This window comes from Rana temporaria, chromosome 6 (assembly GCF_905171775.1).
Source record: "Rana temporaria chromosome 6, aRanTem1.1, whole genome shotgun sequence".
NCBI classification, from domain to species: domain Eukaryota; kingdom Metazoa; phylum Chordata; class Amphibia; order Anura; family Ranidae; genus Rana; species Rana temporaria.
The window spans coordinates 55,572,343-55,590,406 of record NC_053494.1 but is presented as its reverse complement, the minus strand read 5'-3'; the positions used below and the strand labels follow the sequence as shown (position 1 = coordinate 55,590,406).

Here is an 18,064-nt window from a genome sequence, read left to right as displayed (position 1 = left end):
ACAGAAAATCTTCTGTTGGCTGTATGAATTTTGGGACTACAGTGGGGGGGGGGGGGCTCTCTAAAGGTCCCAGTTAAATTTACCTAATGGGTACCCCATAATATAGCAAAAACAAATACAGTGGAACCTCGGATTACAAGCGTAATCCATTCCAGGAGAATACTCGTAATCCAAAGTACTCGCATATCAAAGCGAGTTTACCCATTGAAGTCAATGGAAACTAAAATAATTTGTTCCACATTGACTTCAATGGCATGCAATACCGCATGCGGCCAGAGGCGGGGAGGGCGACGGAGGGCCTCGGAACCTGACGGAAAGGCTCGAGGACAGTTTGGCTGACCTCGGAAAAACTCTGTTCACCAGCCTTTCCGAGGTTTGCCAAAGTCAGTGGAACTGTCCTTGGGCCTTTCCGGCAGTTTCCGAAAGGCGCCGTTCGGCTCCAGCGCCCCCAACCTCAGGCCAAACGCCTTACTGCACACCGCGTTGGCCTGAATCCTGCTCGTTTTGCGAGACAACACCTATCAGCAAAAGTATGTAGGCCTAGGACACACCCCCTGCCACGCCTTATTAAAGGAGAATTGTACAAAAAAATGGTTAAACCCACAAGTGCTTTTTTACCACTACTATTCCTTTATATTGGCTCTTGAAATTTTCAAATGCAGCAATTTAGAAATCAGATGTAAGGTTTAGCACTGGGAAACACTTTTTGAAAGATAAAAAGTGCATTTTATATACATCTATATAGAACAGACCAAAATGAGGGACAAATGAGGAGGAATGAGGGACATTGCTCCAAATCAGGGACAGTCCCTCGAAATCAGGGACAGTTGGGAGCTATGCTTAAATGTGGGGGTGTGCCTGTACTGGTTCCAGTATAGATCTGTGAAGCTACTGTGTTCTCCTGTGATGAGCCCTGATGAAGAGGGGGTGGTGTTACCCCTGAAACATGTTGGATGTTTTATAGGACTTTATACCAACAATTACAATTATCTTGGACTCTTTTGTTTGATTTGGTCGGCCTCTCCTTTCTGCATTTCTATGATTTGACCATAGGAATACAGGCATTCATACTTTGGATATTTCTAGCCATGTAAAGGCACATGGGTAGAGAGCTTGAAATGGGTAGAGAGCTATGAAACAATGGGGTTGACTTACGAAAGGTGAATAGACTGTGCACTTTGCAAAGTGCAGTTGCACTCTGAGGGCCAGATTCTCAAAGGGCTTACGACGGCGCAACGCCATTTGCGCCGTCGTAAGTCCTAATCTGGCCCGGCGTATCTATGCGACTGATTCTTAGAATCAGTTACGCATAGATATCCATTAGATCTCACAGGCGTAAGGCTCTTACGCTGTCAGATCTTAGATGCAATTTTTTTTCCCGCCGCTAGGTGTCGCCTCCGTCGTTTTCCCCGTCGTCTATGCAAATTAGCTATTTACGCGAGATTTACGAACGTACGCGCGGTCGACGCAGTGAATTTACGACGTTTCCGTAGCTTTTGCGACGCTTAAAGTTGCCCCTGCTATATGAGGGGCAACCAATGTTAAGTATGGCCGTCGTTCCCGCGTCGAAATTTAAAAATTTACGTTGTTTGCGTAAGTCGTCCGTGAATGGCGATGGACGCCATTTACGTTAACGTCGAAACCAATGACGTCCTTGCGACGTCATTTAGCGCAATGCACATCGGGAAATTTTAGTGACGGCGCATGCGCAGTACGATCGGCGCGGGAACGTGCCTAATTTAAATGATCCACGCCCCCTACCTGGATCATTTGAATTAGGCGGGCTTGCGCCGGAGGATTTACGCTACGCCGCCGCAACTTTACAGGCAAGTGCTTTGTGAATCAAGCACTTGCCCGTAAAACTTGCGGCCGCGTAACGTAAACGAGATACGTTACGCCGCCGTAGTTTTACTCCATTCTACGAGAATCTGGCCCTGAAAGTGCAGTTGCTCCAGAGCTTAGTAAATGCGATAAAGCTTCACTTTGGAAACAATACCCAATCACGTGCAAGGAAAAAAATAAAGTAAAAAAAAAAAAAAAACAGCATTTTTGCTTGCACATGATTGGATGATGGAAGTCAGCAGAGCTTCTGCTCATCTACTAAGCTCTGGAGCAACTGCTCTTGCAGAGTGCACAGTCTATTTACCTTTAGTAAATCAAACTCAATGAGTCGGAAAAGCATTCCAGGATCCTCTCTAAATCCTGGTTAAAACGTGAGTGCCGTGACTCCAGTTTATGGATCCAGTGCATTGGACAGTGCAACTGTTTACATTCTTATTTAATTTTTTCGTAGAACCCTATTGAAATGTCACGTGACATCTCATTAACTTTTATAAGGCTCCTTTCACACTGAGTCGCTTTACAGGCGCTATGGCGCTAAAAAAAGAGCCTCTCCTGTCACTCCAGTGTGAAAGCCAGAGGGTTTTCAAGGATTACAGTTTTGCCGGCTCTTCTTACTATTTGTTACGTTGGAGTGTGATGTGATCCATCGAGCCTAGGCACCTGTGATTGGACCTGGTGTAGTGATTGGGTTGTCCCTGCAGAGAGCGCTGTTACTTACTTTTGTTTCTTTTCTCTTCCAGGCTTTCACACTGGAGCTGTGCGCTGGCAGGACGCTAAAAAAAGTCCTGCCAGCAGCATCTTTGAGGTGCTTTAGGAGCGGTGTATACACTGCTTCTGAAGCGCCCCTGCCCATCGAACTCAATGAGCAGTGCCGCCGAAGCGCCGCTAAAAATAGCCGACGCCCCCAATGCCCCAGTGTGAAAGTGCATCACAACAGTTTGCAGCATATACAGTATATGTAATATATGGCCCTGCAGCATATACAGTATATTTAATATATGGCCCTGCAGCATATACAATATATGTAATATACACCCCTGCAGCATATACAGTATATTCAAGATATGGCCTGCAGCATATACAATATATGCCATATACGACCCTGCAGCATATACAATATATGCCATATACGACCCTGCAGCATATACAATATATGAAATATACGCCCTGCAGCATCTACAGTATATGTTATATACGGTCCTGCAGCATATACAATATATGCAATATAAGGTCCTGCAGCATATACAGTATATGTAATATACGGCCCTGCAGCATATACAGTATATTTAATATATGGCCCTGCAGCATATAAAGTATATGCCATATACGCCCTGCAGCATATACAATATACGGTCCTGCAGCATATACAGTATATGCAATATACCGCCCTGTAGCATATACAATATATGCCATATACGTCCCCTGCAGCATATACAATATATGCAAGATATGGCCTGCAGCATAAACAATATATGCAATATACGGCCCTGCAGCATAAACAATATATGCAATATACGGCCCTGCAGCATAAATGTAATATATGGCCCTGCAGCATGTACAATATATACCATATACGGCCCTGCAGCATATACAATATATGAAATGTACGGCCCGGCAGCATGTACAATATATGCCATATACGGCCCTGCAGCATATACAATATATGCAAGATATGGCCTGCAGCATAAACAATATATGGCCTGCAGCATAAATGTAATATACGGCTCTGCAGCATATACAATGTATGTAATATACGGCCCTGCAGCATATACAATATATGTAATATACGGCCCTGCAGCATATACAATATATGTAATATACGGCCCTGCAGCATATACAATATACGGCCCTGCAGCATATACAATATATGTAATATACGGCCCTGCAGCATATACAATATATGCCATATACGGCCCTGCAGCATATACAATATATGCCATATACGGCCCTGCAGCATATACAATATATGTAATATATGGCCCTGCAGCATATACAATATATGTAATATATGGCCCTGCAGCATATACAATATACGGCCAGGAGGAAGTTAAAATCAGGATCACCAAATGAAAATAAACAGAGCTGAAAAACGAACACTAATGCAGCCACCACATGTAAGGAGCGCTGTACTGCACGCATTCATGTGGAGGTATTGGGAGTGTTTGTAATCTTCTCCCCTCTGTATAATAACAGTCCCCATCACATTCTCAGTGCAGAGCACACAGCGGACACGCCCACAGGCTACACACAATCTATACAGAATCCTATTGGTTGCAGTCCATGGCTCGCGCTGTTTCCTCCTTGCAGAGTTCATGCAAAGAGACAGATGATTGACAGGGAACGTTGTGCTGGCCAATGGGCGGTGACGGGGCGGGGCTCCAGCAGACAGCAGGAATTAGTGTTTTTGTAGAAGGGGGATTGCAGTCTTCCATCCAGTCCGGGTCAGTCTCATTGTGTGAGCTTCCTGTACACCCAGAGAGGAGAAATCTTCACCCATCACACCTCTCCATCCACAGCAAGGTGCCCACCGGGTGTGAGGTCTGTGCCAGGTGAGAAAGGCAGCTTCCTTGTGTTATTCATATGATGTGTGTGTCTGGACACGTGCTGCTTCCATAGATTCTCAGCTACATCATCACACTGCCCACCACTGCTGTGTATTATAGATCCATGCTTCTGTGCAAAGGCATTCATTGTGTTTATCAATACATTCCTCCTCTCCTAATTAGATTGTCCTGATCTGATAGATTTCCTATTCATTCTACACTCTGCATGCAGCAAGTCTGCCGCCTATGCGATTGTTTACCTGCAGCATGCATGTGGCAGATACACACAATAATAAAGGGCAGCCATATGTAATGTTTTCTTATGATGTGGGCCTGGCCTATAGCAGGAGTGTCCTGATGTATATACAGATGACACACGTAAATAATGCCTTTTATGGTTACATAAGAGAGACTCGGCTCATTTCATAAATAATCCTAAACATTTTTGTTTTTAAAGTTTAATCTGATCATAATCTGAGATACTGGCTCCATTTATTAAATATTACTAAGTATTTTTATTTGTAAATATTAAATAGATCATCATCTGAGAGACCGAGATCATTTAATAAATAATCCTAAACATTTTTGTTTTTAAAGTTTAATCAGATCATAATCTGAGATACTGGGCCGGATTCAGATAGGAGATACGACGGCGTATCTCCAGATACGCCGTTGTTTCTCTGAGTGCAGTCGGTCGTATCTATGCGCCTGATTCAGAGAATCAGTTACGCATAGATATCCCTAAGATCCGACCGGCATAAGTGTCTTACACCGTCGTATCTTAGGCTGCATTTTCAGGCTGGCCGGTAGGTGGCGCTTCCGTATGTTTACGCGAGGAATATGCTAATTAGGTAGATACGGCGATTCAGAATCGTACGTTCGTCCGGCGCAATTTTTTACGTTGTTTACGTTAGGCTTTTTTCGGCCTATAGTTACCCCTGCTATATGAGGCGTAGCTATTGTTTAGTATTGCCGTAGTTCCTGCGCCGAGTTTTGAAATTTTACGTCATTTGCTAATAGAGCTGTACGTAATTTTTTTTTTCAAAATTCTTTATTTACGTACAACAGGAAGCGCGTCCACATGGATCACATCAACATTACAGTCATAGGAACATCCAAGGGGGCTGTACGTCATTTACGATCACGTCGAATCCAATACGTCTTATCGGCGTACTTTAGAGCAATGCACACTGGGATATTTTACGAACGGCGCATGCGCCGTTCAAAAAAAACGTAAAAAACGCGGGGTCAAGTAAAATTTAAATACAACACGTGCCCAAACTTCCCCATTTGAATTAGGCGGCCTTACTCCGCAACACATACGTTACGCCGCCGTAACTAAGGGCGCAAGTTCTTTCTGAATACAGAACTTGCGCCCAAAGTTACAGCGGCGTAACGTATCGGAGATACGTTACGCCGGAAGAAAGATGCGCTCCTCTTTCTGAATCCGGCCCACTGGCTTCATTTATTAAATATTCAAAAGTATTTTTATTTGTAAATATTAAATAGATCATCATCTGAGAGACTGAGATCATTTAATAAATAATCCCAAACATTTTTATTAAAGTTTAATCAGATCATAATATAAGATACTGTCTTCATTTGTTAAATATTACTAAGTATTTTCTTGTGGAAAAAAAAATATTACTAAGTATTTACGTCGTAAATTTAAGCGTATTCTGGAAACCAGATACGCTTAAATTAGGCTAAGATACGAGCGGCATAAGTCTCTTACGCCGTCGTATCTTAGGGTGCATATTTACGCTGGCCGCTAGGTGGCGTTTTCGGCGTAGAATATGCAAATGACCTAGATACGCCGATTCACAAACGTACGTGCACCCGGCGGTATTTTTTTACGTTGTTTGCGTAAGGCTTTTTCAGCGTAACGTTGCTCCTGCTTCTATGAGGCGCACGCAATGTTAAGTATGGACGTTGTTCCCGCTTCGATTTTTGAATTTTTTACGTCGTTTGCGTAAGTCGTTCGCGAATAGGGCTGGACGTAATTTACGTTCACGTCGAAACCAATACGTTGTTGCGGCGTACTTTGGAGCAATGCACACTGGGATATGTACACGGACGGCGCATTCGCCGTTCGTAAAAAACGTCAATCACATCAGGTCATCATACATTAACATAAAACACGCCCCCCCCCCCCTGTCACATTTGATTTAGGCGGGCTTACGCCGACCCATTTACGCTGCGCCGCCGCAACTTACGGAGCAAGTGCTTTGTGAATAATGCACTAAGTTGCAGAGGCGTAGCGTAAATGACACGCTACGCCCGCACAAAGATACGCTGCCCTTACTGAATCTCAGCCATAGTCTGTATGGGGCTTCAAGAATACACAGGAGAAAATGCATGTTGACAAGGGGAGTGTAGAGGAGGGCGGGGAGTCTACTGACATCACGACTCCACCCACTGAGCTCCAGACAACAGACCCACCCACAGAATCTGCAGTTTTTCAGTTCTTATAAGAGACAGAGGGGAGACATTTGACAGGTAAGGATACATGCAGGAGGCATCTATATCCTTATAGATCAGCACTATGGCAGTAGTTTAGAGAGGCTGAGAGGGGCTTTACATCCACTTTAAAAAAGAAGTATGGGATTAGAAAAAAAAATAAAAAAATCATAAAAAAGTTCATACTCGCCTAGGTGGATGGGGTGGGGGGGATTTAAGTGTTTAAAGACCTGTTTACGCATGTGCTTGTGTTTTTTTTGTTTTTTTTTTTGCGTCAACTTATGTTGCATCTACATATTCTTTATTTATTGGTCCCCAAAAAGCACACTGCTGCACCATGTGATGTACAGTATGTTCTTGTATTTGTGTGTGAAAGGGTCTGGTGCATTGTTTACCATGCTAATGTGCACTAGGGTACTTGCACGTTGGAACTGATGTGTGAACATCAGATATTCCTGGCGGAAAGCAACACAAGGATGGTCTGCATAGCACATTTGCGTAATTGTGTGTACATATGTATAAAAATGTTGTTTATCCAGCTGTGAGAACTTTCTGCAGTTCCACTTGGAGTTTCTGGAGTATAGTCTATTATGGATGTGAGTATTTCTTCCCCTTTACCAAAAATGTATACACAAAGGGCCAGATCCACAAACGAATTACGCCGGCGTATCTATTGATACGCCACGTAATTTCAAAGTTCCCGTGTCGTATCTTTGTTTTGTATCCAGAAAACAAGATACGACGGAATGAGGGATCGATCCGACAGGCGTACGTCTTAGTACGCCGTCGGATCGTAGGTGTATATTTACGCTGGCCGCTAGGTGGCGTTTCCGTCGAATTCCGCGTTGAGTATGCAAATTAGCTAGATACGGCGATCCACAAACGTACGTCCGCCGGCGCATTTTTTTTACGTCGTTTGCGTTCGGCTTTTTCCGGCGTATAGTTACCCCTGCTATATGAGGCGTATCCTATGTTAAGTATGGTCGTCGTTCCCGCGTCAAATTTTAAAAATGTTAAGTCGTTCGCGAATAGGGCTTTGCGTAGAATGACGTCACCGTCGTAAACATTGGCTTGTTCCGGTTTAATTTCGAGCATGCGCACTGGGAAACCCCCACGGACGGCGCATGCGCAGTTGAAAAAAAACGTAATTTACGTTGGGTCAAGACGTATTTACATAAAACACGCCCCCATCACATCCATTTGAATGGCGCGCCCTTACGCCACCAAAGATACACTACGCCGCCGTAACTTACGGCGCGCATTTTTTGATGATTAAAAAAATAATAAGTTGCGGCGTAGTGTATCAGAGATGCACTACGCCCGACAGATATATGCGCCGATGTACGTGGATCTGGCCCAAAATTTTCCTTTCTATAGTAACATTTTGGGGTTGATTTACTAAGGCTGGATTCACACCTGTGCAGTTTTAGTGCTTTTTGCATTTTGCAGATTTGCACTGCAGTCCATTTAACATGGTTTCCTATGGAACACGTTCTGTAGTGAAAATCTGCAAAAAGCAATAAAAATACATAGATGTGAATCCAGCCTAAAACCGGAAAGAGCAAGATCTGGTTCAGCTGTGTATTGTAGCCAATCCGCTTCTAACTTCAGCTTGTTCAATTAACCACTTAAGCCCCGGACCATTTGGCTGGCCAAAGACCAGAGCACTTTTTGCGGTTTGGCACTGCGTCGCTTTAACTGACAATTGCGCGGTCGTGGTGACGTGGCTCCCAAACAAATTTGACATCCTTTTTTTTCCCCACAAATAGAGCTTTTTTTTTGGTTGTATTTGATCACCTCCTGCCTTTTTTATTTTTTTGCACTATAAGCAAAAATAGAGCGACAGTTTTGAAAAAAAGGGAAATATTTTGTACTTTTTGCTATAATAAAAATCCACAATTTAAAAAAAAATATATATTTTTTTTTTCTCAGTTTAGGCAGATATGTTTCTTCTACATATTTTTGGTAAAAAAAATAAGCGTTAATTAATTGGTTTGCGCAAAATTTTATGGCAGACACATCGGACACTTTTGACACATTTTTGGGACCATTGTTATTTATACAGTGATCAGTGCTATACAAATGCACTGATTACTGTGAAAATAACACTGGCAGTGAAAGGGTTAACCACTAGGTGGCGCTGAAGGGGTTAAAGGGTCACTAAAGGATTTTTTTCCCGCTAAATAGCTTCCTTTACCTTACTGCAGTCCTGGTTTCATGTCCTCATTGTTCGTTTTTGCTTTGATGTTGCTGTAATTCCTCTCTGTTCTGGACACTTCCTGGTTGTCTGTTTCCTGATCACCACAGTACTGGGAGATTTCTCACGGTGGTGACTAATCAAGGAGGTGTGATTACTGTGTGTCAGCACCAATCCAGTTTTGTTTTATAAAGCATCACTGCACTCTATTGGCTCTCTGGCTCTGTACATCAGAGAACCAGGAAACAACAGCAAAAACGAAACTAAACTGCAGGTACATTATATGATTGGTTTTTATCTATTTTTAATCATTTTTAAAAAGAATCAGTTAACTATTATGTCTCTATACCCTGTAAACAGTTATTTCAGCAAAAAATTTTTTTTTCCTTTAGTGACCCTCAGTATGTCCTAGGGCAGGGATATGTAATTAGCTGTTGCAGAACTACAAATCCCATAAGGCATAGCAAGACTCTGACAGCCACAAGAATGACACCCAGAGGCAGAGGCATGATGGGACTTGTAGTTTTGCAACAGCTGGAGGTCCGCTAATTGCATATCACTGTCCTAGGGAGTGATTCTAACTGTTAGGGGGAGGAGCTACCAGTGACCCATCACTGTTCCCGATCACAGGGAACAGTAGATCAGTGACATGTCACGAGGCAGAACAGGGGAATGTCTTGTTTACAAAGGCATCCCCATGTTCTGCCTTTGCCGACCGCAATCGCAGGCCGCCCGGGAACATCTAGTTCCCGGGACTCGCGAGCGCACTCATGAGGCCGCTGGGCGGCAAATTTACAGGTACGCCCATTAGCCTGCCCGTGCCATTGTGTCGACATAAATGTGCGTGCATCGGTCGCTATGTGGTTAAGCTTTGATGAAAAAATAAAGTTAGCTAGGCTATGCTCCCATAAGCGGTGGATGCAGGCAGGGCTGTGGAGTCGGAGTCGAGGAGTCGGAGTCGGGGGAAATTTTGGGTACCTGGAGTCGGAGTCGGCAAACAATACTCCGACTCCTACTAAATTTAGATTGGAATTAAAAAAAAAATTCCAACAGGAGTTTTATAAAGCACTAAAAGAAGTTGAAAAGTATGATCGCTCATCAAAACTTACTGTTGAAGAAGCCATCCTTGTTTATCCAGAGATCGTTAGTGATGTGGCCAGAATAGTTACTGCAATGCCACCCATCCAAGTCAGTGTCGAAAGATTATTTTCAGCCCTAAAAATAATAAAGTCTGACTTAAGAGCCTCTATGAAAGAGGATCTGGCAGAGGCAATTCTCTTCCTTAGAACTCTACATTGAATTGATTTGCATTTGCTAAGCCTAGAACTACATTTCAAGATTAATATAAACCATTTCTAGGTTTTACAGATTTTGTTTTTGGTTCATTATAGATAAGCTCTGTTTTTGTTCTAAAACAACCAAATAATGTGGTTTGTATTTTTGAACTGGTAAAGATCCTGTTCCTGATGTTTATGCCTGCTGCTACTATCCAGCCACTTGATTGATTAATATATTTTTTTTTTATAAAACTTTGTTTTCATTGTGTTTGTCTTTTGCTTAAACTGTGCAATACAGTAGACTGTTGGCTTCCCAGCCAGTAGTCCTGTGGTAGCCGGTTGCGTTTCTTTCCCTCAAGGAATGTATAAAATACATTCGCATATTAATACAGAGGAGTCGGAGTCGGAAGTACATAAAACTGAGGAGTCGGAACATTTATCTACCGACTCCACAGCCCTGGATGCAGGGGAACATTCAGCTTGTTTCAGCCCCTGTCTGGCCCTCAGCCCAGGGAAGCCATTGAATGCAATGCATTCAACGTTGCCATGCTGTGCCCAGTAGACATAAAAGTATGCCCTTTGGGACCTGATAGTTGAGGAGGACTTAGCAGGTGTTGAAAGCTTCTGCCAAGAAACCCGTTTTAATATCCATATGATCTTCTCCTTAAGTAAAATGCTTTTCAGTATATGTGATTAATTAGACTAGATTAGATTACCGTAATTGTGTTATGAATTATGCTGCTACTGCCTTTTACAATTTCGGGTTTATTGTTGTGACATTTCACGTACACATTGACAGATCTGGCTGATCACACAGATTTCTATCCTCAAAAAAAAAAGCAACTATAATGTCCTCAGATACCAGTTCATGATACACTGACCCCCCCCCCCCCCCCTTACAGCTATTTAATGCATTGATAGTGGTAATCAATTTTTCAGAATGTGGATTTACTACTATGCCTTGCACACAAATGTGCATGTATAGTCTGATGAGAGTGAGGTAGAGATATGAGTTTTTTGTTTTTATTTCTGTTTGTAACCCCATACCTACCCCTTTGAAGCCCATACAAGAATTGCCATGTGTCGTTGTGTCTGGGACAAGAAGGTACAGACAGTAATAAGAACAGTGTCAGAAAATGTTTTTGTTAATTTCTCTGCTGGAGAAATTTCTGTTCACTTCCTGTTCTAACAGGAAGCCAGGGGAAATCTCTCCAGTAGGGACACACAGGAAGTTATTTATGACAGGGTTCGACAAACTTCGGGCGCCAGGTCGCAATTGCGACTAGAATTAGCGACCTGATGCCTGGAGCGGCGCAGCTGGGGTATCCTGTGTCTCCGTGCACCCCCACCTCACGATCGTGCCGGCCGGTAATTGAGGCCGCGGCTTTGCGACCTTCTGCAGGCCTATGCTTCCTTCTGTGATCTGGCGCCACCTTGTGGATGGCCGTTGGTATGACAAGACAACCAGCAATGCTAATGGAGTTACCCCTGTCTGTTTTCACTGTCATCTCCTTCCCTCTAATTAGAACCCCCAAACATATATTTTATATATATATATATATATATATATATATATATATATATATATATATATTCTAACACCCTAGAGAATAAAATGGCGGTTGTTGCAATACTTTCTGTCACACCGTATTTCCGCAGCGGTCTTACAAGAGCATTAAATTAAAAAATAAGACACCAGTAAAGTTAGTCCAACTTTTTTGTTTTATATTGTGAAAGATAATGTTACGCCGAGTAAATTGATACCCAACATGTCACGCTTTAAAATTGCGTCCGCTCGTGGAATGGCGTCAAACTTTACCCTTAAAAATCTCCATAGGCGACGTTTAATAAATTCTACAGGTTGCATGTTTTGAGTTGCACAGGAGGTCTAGGGCTAGAATTATTGCTCTCGCTCTACCAATCGCGGCGATACCTCACGTGTGTGGTTTGAATACCGCTTTCGTTGGCGGGCGCTACTCACGTATGCGTTTACTTCTGTGCGCGAGCGCGGTGGGACGGGGCGTGTTCCTGGCTCCTAACTTTTTTAGCTGGTTTCTAGATTCCAAGCAATTTTGTCAAGCCCTGATTTATGAAAGGCAAATCTACTTTGCACAACAAGTGCAAATTGCACTCAAAGTGCAGTCGCTGTAGATCCGATGGGGACATGCAAGGAAAAAAAAAAAGCTTGCACATGATTGGATGATAAAATTAGCAGAGCTTCCCCTCATTTCAGATCTACCCCTCAGATTTACAGCGACTGCACTTTCAGGGCACTTTCAAGTTCAATTTGCACTTGTAGTGCAAAGTGGATTTTCCTTTCGTAAATAACCCTATGCGTGCATTGATTTTACTCCCAGTGCCTAACTTTACATTAATCAACATCAAATCTCGCTGTAAATCTGAGGGGGCTGATCTGAAATGAGGGGAAGCTCTGCTGATTTTATTATCCAATCATGTGCAAGCTAAAATTCATTTTTTTTTATCTCCATTGCATGTCCCCCCTCGGATCTACAGCGACTGCACTTCCACGTTTACTATCAGTACAATTTCAAGTGCACTTTGCACTTCTGGTGCAAATTGGATTTGCCTTTAGTAAATAACCCCCGTAGTAATATAAAACTGACAAAAGACCTTAACCCTTCTGTAGCTGTATCCAAAAAGAAATAGAATGTTTTTGCTGAGGTGGGCTTTAAAGCAGGGGTGTCCAAACTTTTTTCAAAGAGGGCCACATTTGATGAAGTGAACATGCGTGAGGGCCGACCATTTTGCCTGACATTCTTTGAACCATTAAAATTTGGTCTAAGTGTGTTTGTCCGAGCAACTAATACACTGCCCAACAAGAATTCTCTTGACTTTGTGGCTGTGTGTGTGGTGAAGAGATGAGCTTGGGCGTATTATTTGGATATACTGTATATATGTCTTTTGTGGCCCCAACGAATCCCCGAGCGCTGCTCAGGGCTGTGGAGTCAGTAGATAAATGTTCCGACTCCGACTCCGACTCCTCAGTTTTATGTACTTCCGACTCCGACTCCCCGACTCCGACTCCTCTGTATTAATATGCGAATGTATTTTATACATTCCTTGAGGGAAAGAAACGCAACCTACCACAGGACTACTGGCTGGGAAGCCAACAGTCTACTGTATTGCACAGTTTAAGCAAAAGACAAACACAATGAAAACAATCAAGTGGCTGGATAGTAGCAGCAGGCATAAACATCAGGAACAGGATCTTTACCAGTTCAAAAATACAAACCACATTATTTGGTTGTTTTAGAACAAAAACAAAGCTTATCTATAATGAACCAAAAACAAAATCTGTAAAACCTAGAAATGGTTTATATTAATTTTGAAATGTAGTTATAGGCTTAGCAAATGCAAATAAATGCAATGTAGAGTTCTAAGGAAGAGAATTGCCTCTGCCAGATCCTCTTTCATAGAGGCTCTTAAGTCAGACTTTATTATTTTATTCATGCACTAGCTGAATACCCGGCGTTGCCCGGTCTTCCTATCTTAACCTTTTGGGGAGGAAAATAGTATCATTATCATACATTATCATAGTAATATAAATATACCCATCTTTTATATAAGGGTGTAGGTAAGGGTTAATGTAACTGTCATATATTTTTATTTGGCATATAAGTAATATGTGTACCAGGTATTATTGAAATATCTCCAGGCGTACAGAAGTTATGTGGGAACATACATTTCCCATTGATTTGCATGGGACTTTAAACAAAAACCCAGACCCTCACAAATGGGGGTAGTTAAGGGATAAATTAAACTATCCTATAGTTTAAGTGGACATATAAGTAACATGTGACCAAGTGTTATCGAAATTTCTACAGCCGTTTGGAAGTTATGAAGTAACATGTATTTCCCATAGAGTTGAATGGGACTTTAAAGGAAAACCCTGACCATGGCAAATGGGGATGGGTAAGGGTTAAACCACCTATCCTATGTTTGTTGCTGACATATAAGTAACATGTGTGCCAAGTTTCATGTTAATATCTTTAGCCTTTGGACGTGATGCTGGAACATACATACATACATACATACATACATACACACGTTGAGTTTTATATATATAGATTGGTCTTTATTCTTACAGTAGAGAAGTCATGAATTATAACTTTTTGTGAATTGGGACATTTAAACTTGCTTTTTTTTTTTATTCCAATCTAAATTTGGTAGGAGTCGGAGTCGGTGCATTGTTTGCCGACTCCGACTCCGACTCCAGGTACCCAAAATTTCCCCCGACTCCGACTCCACAGCCCTGGCGCTGCTCAGGACTAAGGATGAGCTTGGGTGTGTTATTTGTATGTACCGTATTTATCGGTGTATAACACGCACAGGCTTACCATTGCCATGAATGCAGCCTTACCATTGCCATGAATGCAGCCTCACCATTGCCATGAATGCAGCCTCACCATTGCCATGAATGCAGCCTCACCATTGCCATGAATGCAGCCTCACCATTGCCATGAATGCAGCCTCACCATTGCCATGAATGCAGCCTCACCATTGCCATGAATGCAGCCTCACCATTGCCATGAATGCAGCCTCACCATTGCCATGAATGCAGCCTCACCATTGCCATGAATGCAGCCTTACCATTGACATGAATGCAGCCTCACATGTGCCTGAATGCAGCCTTACCATTGCCATCAGTACAGCCTGATTGATGCCTATCTGCAGCCTCGGAGGGGACAGGAAAAGTGCCGTCGGACTACAAACAGGAGCATTTCTTGTTTACTCGGTGGCCTCTTTAATACAAAGTCCCGCCTCCTATGATAAACAGAACAGTCATCCAATGACATCCCAGGAAACAGGGCTTCCTTTTACAGACGCCCCTGAGTAAACAGGAGATTCTCTTTATGTAATCTGACGGCGCATGTCCTGTGCCCTCTGAGGCAGCGCCGATATATACTGTATATATCTTTTGTGGCCCCCAGGTCACGGGGCACATGTGAGGCTGAATTGATTATATATATCCAAATTCCCAGGGGGGGGCCATATTAAATCACCAGGGGGGCCGCAATTGGCCTGCGGGCCGGACTTTGGACATGCCTGCTTTAAAGTGTATATTAAAATTGAAATTGCATTTATGAATTCCTTTACTAAGAAACGGTCATGGACTGGTTGCCTCTTATAGTCCTGCAGTCCTTTTTACAATAAAATGCTTGATGATCTAGCTCCCTTGTCTTCCTGTTTAACTCTGACCATGCAAAGCACCAAAGCAGATCCATGCTGCCATGGTCACTTTGATTGCTTGACCCAGCTGGGAGTTACAGGACGCTGTGCCATTGCGCGGTGTGCTTGGACTTCTGTTGTCCGCTTTGGTGTTATACCCCTGTCCAGCTTTGCTGCAACAGCAACCTGTAAGAACATGGATCCAAGAAGGGAAACTCTTCTGGAATGTAGCATACACAGACTGGGAGCATACTTCACTGATGTGTCTGACATTATTAGACAGCCCCATCCCCCCCTCCTGTGGCTAAAGAGACATATCCACCACATTCTGAAGAGAGACTAGAAAGGTGGCTGTTTTGTGGCGTGAATTGGGTAAAGAATGGTTTCCAGAGCAGCCAACTCGCATGCACATTTTTGATCTCAGCTTGGAATTTTTTTCAACACCTATGCCAGGACAGCTGCTTAAAGAGGTTGTAAAGGTTCATGTTTTTTCACCGTAAAGCATCCTAAGGTGAAAAAACATCTGACGATTAGCGCCCGGGCTTCTCGGCTCTTCATTGGATAGATTGATAGCAGCGCAGCTATTGGCTCGCGCTGCTGTCAATCAATTCCAATGACGCGGGCGCCAGATCGAGTCATACACTTGGCGGCTATGGATGCCTAGTGTATGACACAGGAGCACGCCCACAAGGTAACCCCTTTTGGAGAGAGCTTCCCAGAGGGGGTTGGCTATTGTGGAAAGGAGCCGAGAGACCCCAGAAAACGGCCTTTGGGGCCACTCTGTGGAAAAACGAACTGCACAGTGGAGGTAAGTATGACATGTTAGTTATTTAACCACTTCCAGACCTGCGCACGACGATGTACGTCCTGTTTTTAAAGATTGATATCTCGGTAACGGCAGCAGCTGCTGCCACAACCGAGGTATCGATCTTTAGTGTGCGCGGTCTGGTACACGATAAAGGCGGTCTCCGCTGCGGATTCGCCGCGAGATCGCCGTTATCGGTGGCGGGAGAGGGGCCCCCCCTCCCGCGCCCTCCGCCGCTTACCGGAGCCGTCGGTAGCGGCGGAGGAGATCGGGACTGTTCGGCAGGTGAGCGGGGACGAGACTGAAGGAAAAATCTCCTTCGCCCGTCCCCATAGCTCTGCTGGGCGGAAGTGACGTCAAAACGTCAGTCCCGCCCAGCCTCTTAAAGAGACAATTTTTTTTTTGTCATTTGAAAAAATTACAGTTTCAAATTTTTTTTTTTTTTTTTTTTTGCATTTTAGTCTAAATATGAGATCTGAGGTCTTTTTGACCCCAGATCTCATATTTAAGAGGACCTGTCTGCTTTTTTCTATTACAAGGGATGTTTACATTCCTTATAATAGGAATAAAAGTGATCAATTTCTTTATTTTTTTCAGTGTAAAAAGTAATAAAATAAATAAAAATAAATAATAAAACAAAACATTTTTTTTTTAAAGCGCCCCGTCCCGACGAGCTCGCGCGCAGAAGCGAACGCATACGCGAGTAGCGCCTGCATATGAAAACGGTGTTCAAATCACACAAGTGAGGTATCGCCGCGATCGTTGGAGCGAGAGCAATAATTCTAGCCCGAGGCCTACTCTGTAGCTCAAAAGTTTGACGCCATGCCACGAGCGGGCGCAATTTTTAAGCGTGACATGTTGGGTATCATTTTACTCGGCGTAACATTATCTTTCACAATATATAAAAAAATTGGGCCAAATTTATTGTTGTCTTATTTTTTAATTAAAAAAAGTGAATTTTTTCCAAAAAAAGTGCGCTTGTAAGACCGCTGCGCAAATACGGTGTGACAAAAAGTATTGGAATGACCACTATTTTATTCTCTACGGTGTTAGAAAAAAAATATATATAATGTTTGGGGGTTTTAAGTAATTTTCTAGCAGAAAAAACTGTTTTAGTCTTGCAAGCACCAAATCTGAAAAACATCTAAGGTCTGGAAGTGGTTAAAGCGGATGTGCCACGGGGAAAAAATATTAAAAGCCAGCAGCTACAAATACTGCAGCTGCTGACTTTTAATATTAGGACACTTACCTGTCCTGGAGTCCAGCGCTGATCGCAGCAGAGCACGAGCGATCGCTCGTCTCTCTGCTGCTCCCCCCTCCATCCACGCTCAGGGAACCAGGAAGTGAAGCGCTGCGGCTTCACTGCCCGGTTCCCTACGGCGCATGCGCGAGTCGCGCTGCGCACACCGATTGGCTCACACGCTGTGTGCTGGGAGCCGAGTGTTCCCAGCACACAACGGGCGACAGACGGGATGTGACGGAATGCCCGTCTTTCGCCCGTAGCGTGTGGCCGGAAGTGGGTGCAAATACCTGTCTTTAGACAGGTGTCTGCACCCCCCTCCCCCCTGAAAGGTGTCAAATGTGACACCGGAGGGGGGGAGGGTTCCGATCAGCGGGACTCCACTTTAGGGTGGAGAACCGCTTTAAAGAAAATACAATGCAAACCTTTACAACCACTTAAATAATCAATATTTAAACAGTTTTTCTATTTTTCTGAGTTAACATGAGAGACAGCACAGCATAAGTTTAA

At 43.4% G+C, this 18,064-nt stretch overlaps 1 protein-coding gene across 4 annotated transcripts in view; it reads left to right on the top strand.

Moving 5' to 3' along the window:
- EEF2K (eukaryotic elongation factor 2 kinase) overlaps positions 1-18,064 on the top strand; it is a 173,237-nt gene that overhangs the window by 29,854 nt on the left and 125,319 nt on the right. For 3 of the 4 annotated variants that reach the window (XM_040356836.1, XM_040356837.1, XM_040356834.1), the window contains exon 1: positions 4,196-4,391. The exons of the other annotated variant lie outside the window; for it this stretch is intronic. The gene's annotated coding sequence lies outside the window, so the exon portion shown is untranslated. Of the gene's footprint in view, positions 1-4,195; positions 4,392-18,064 lie in introns of those variants that run through there. 4 annotated transcript variants of the gene reach the window in all.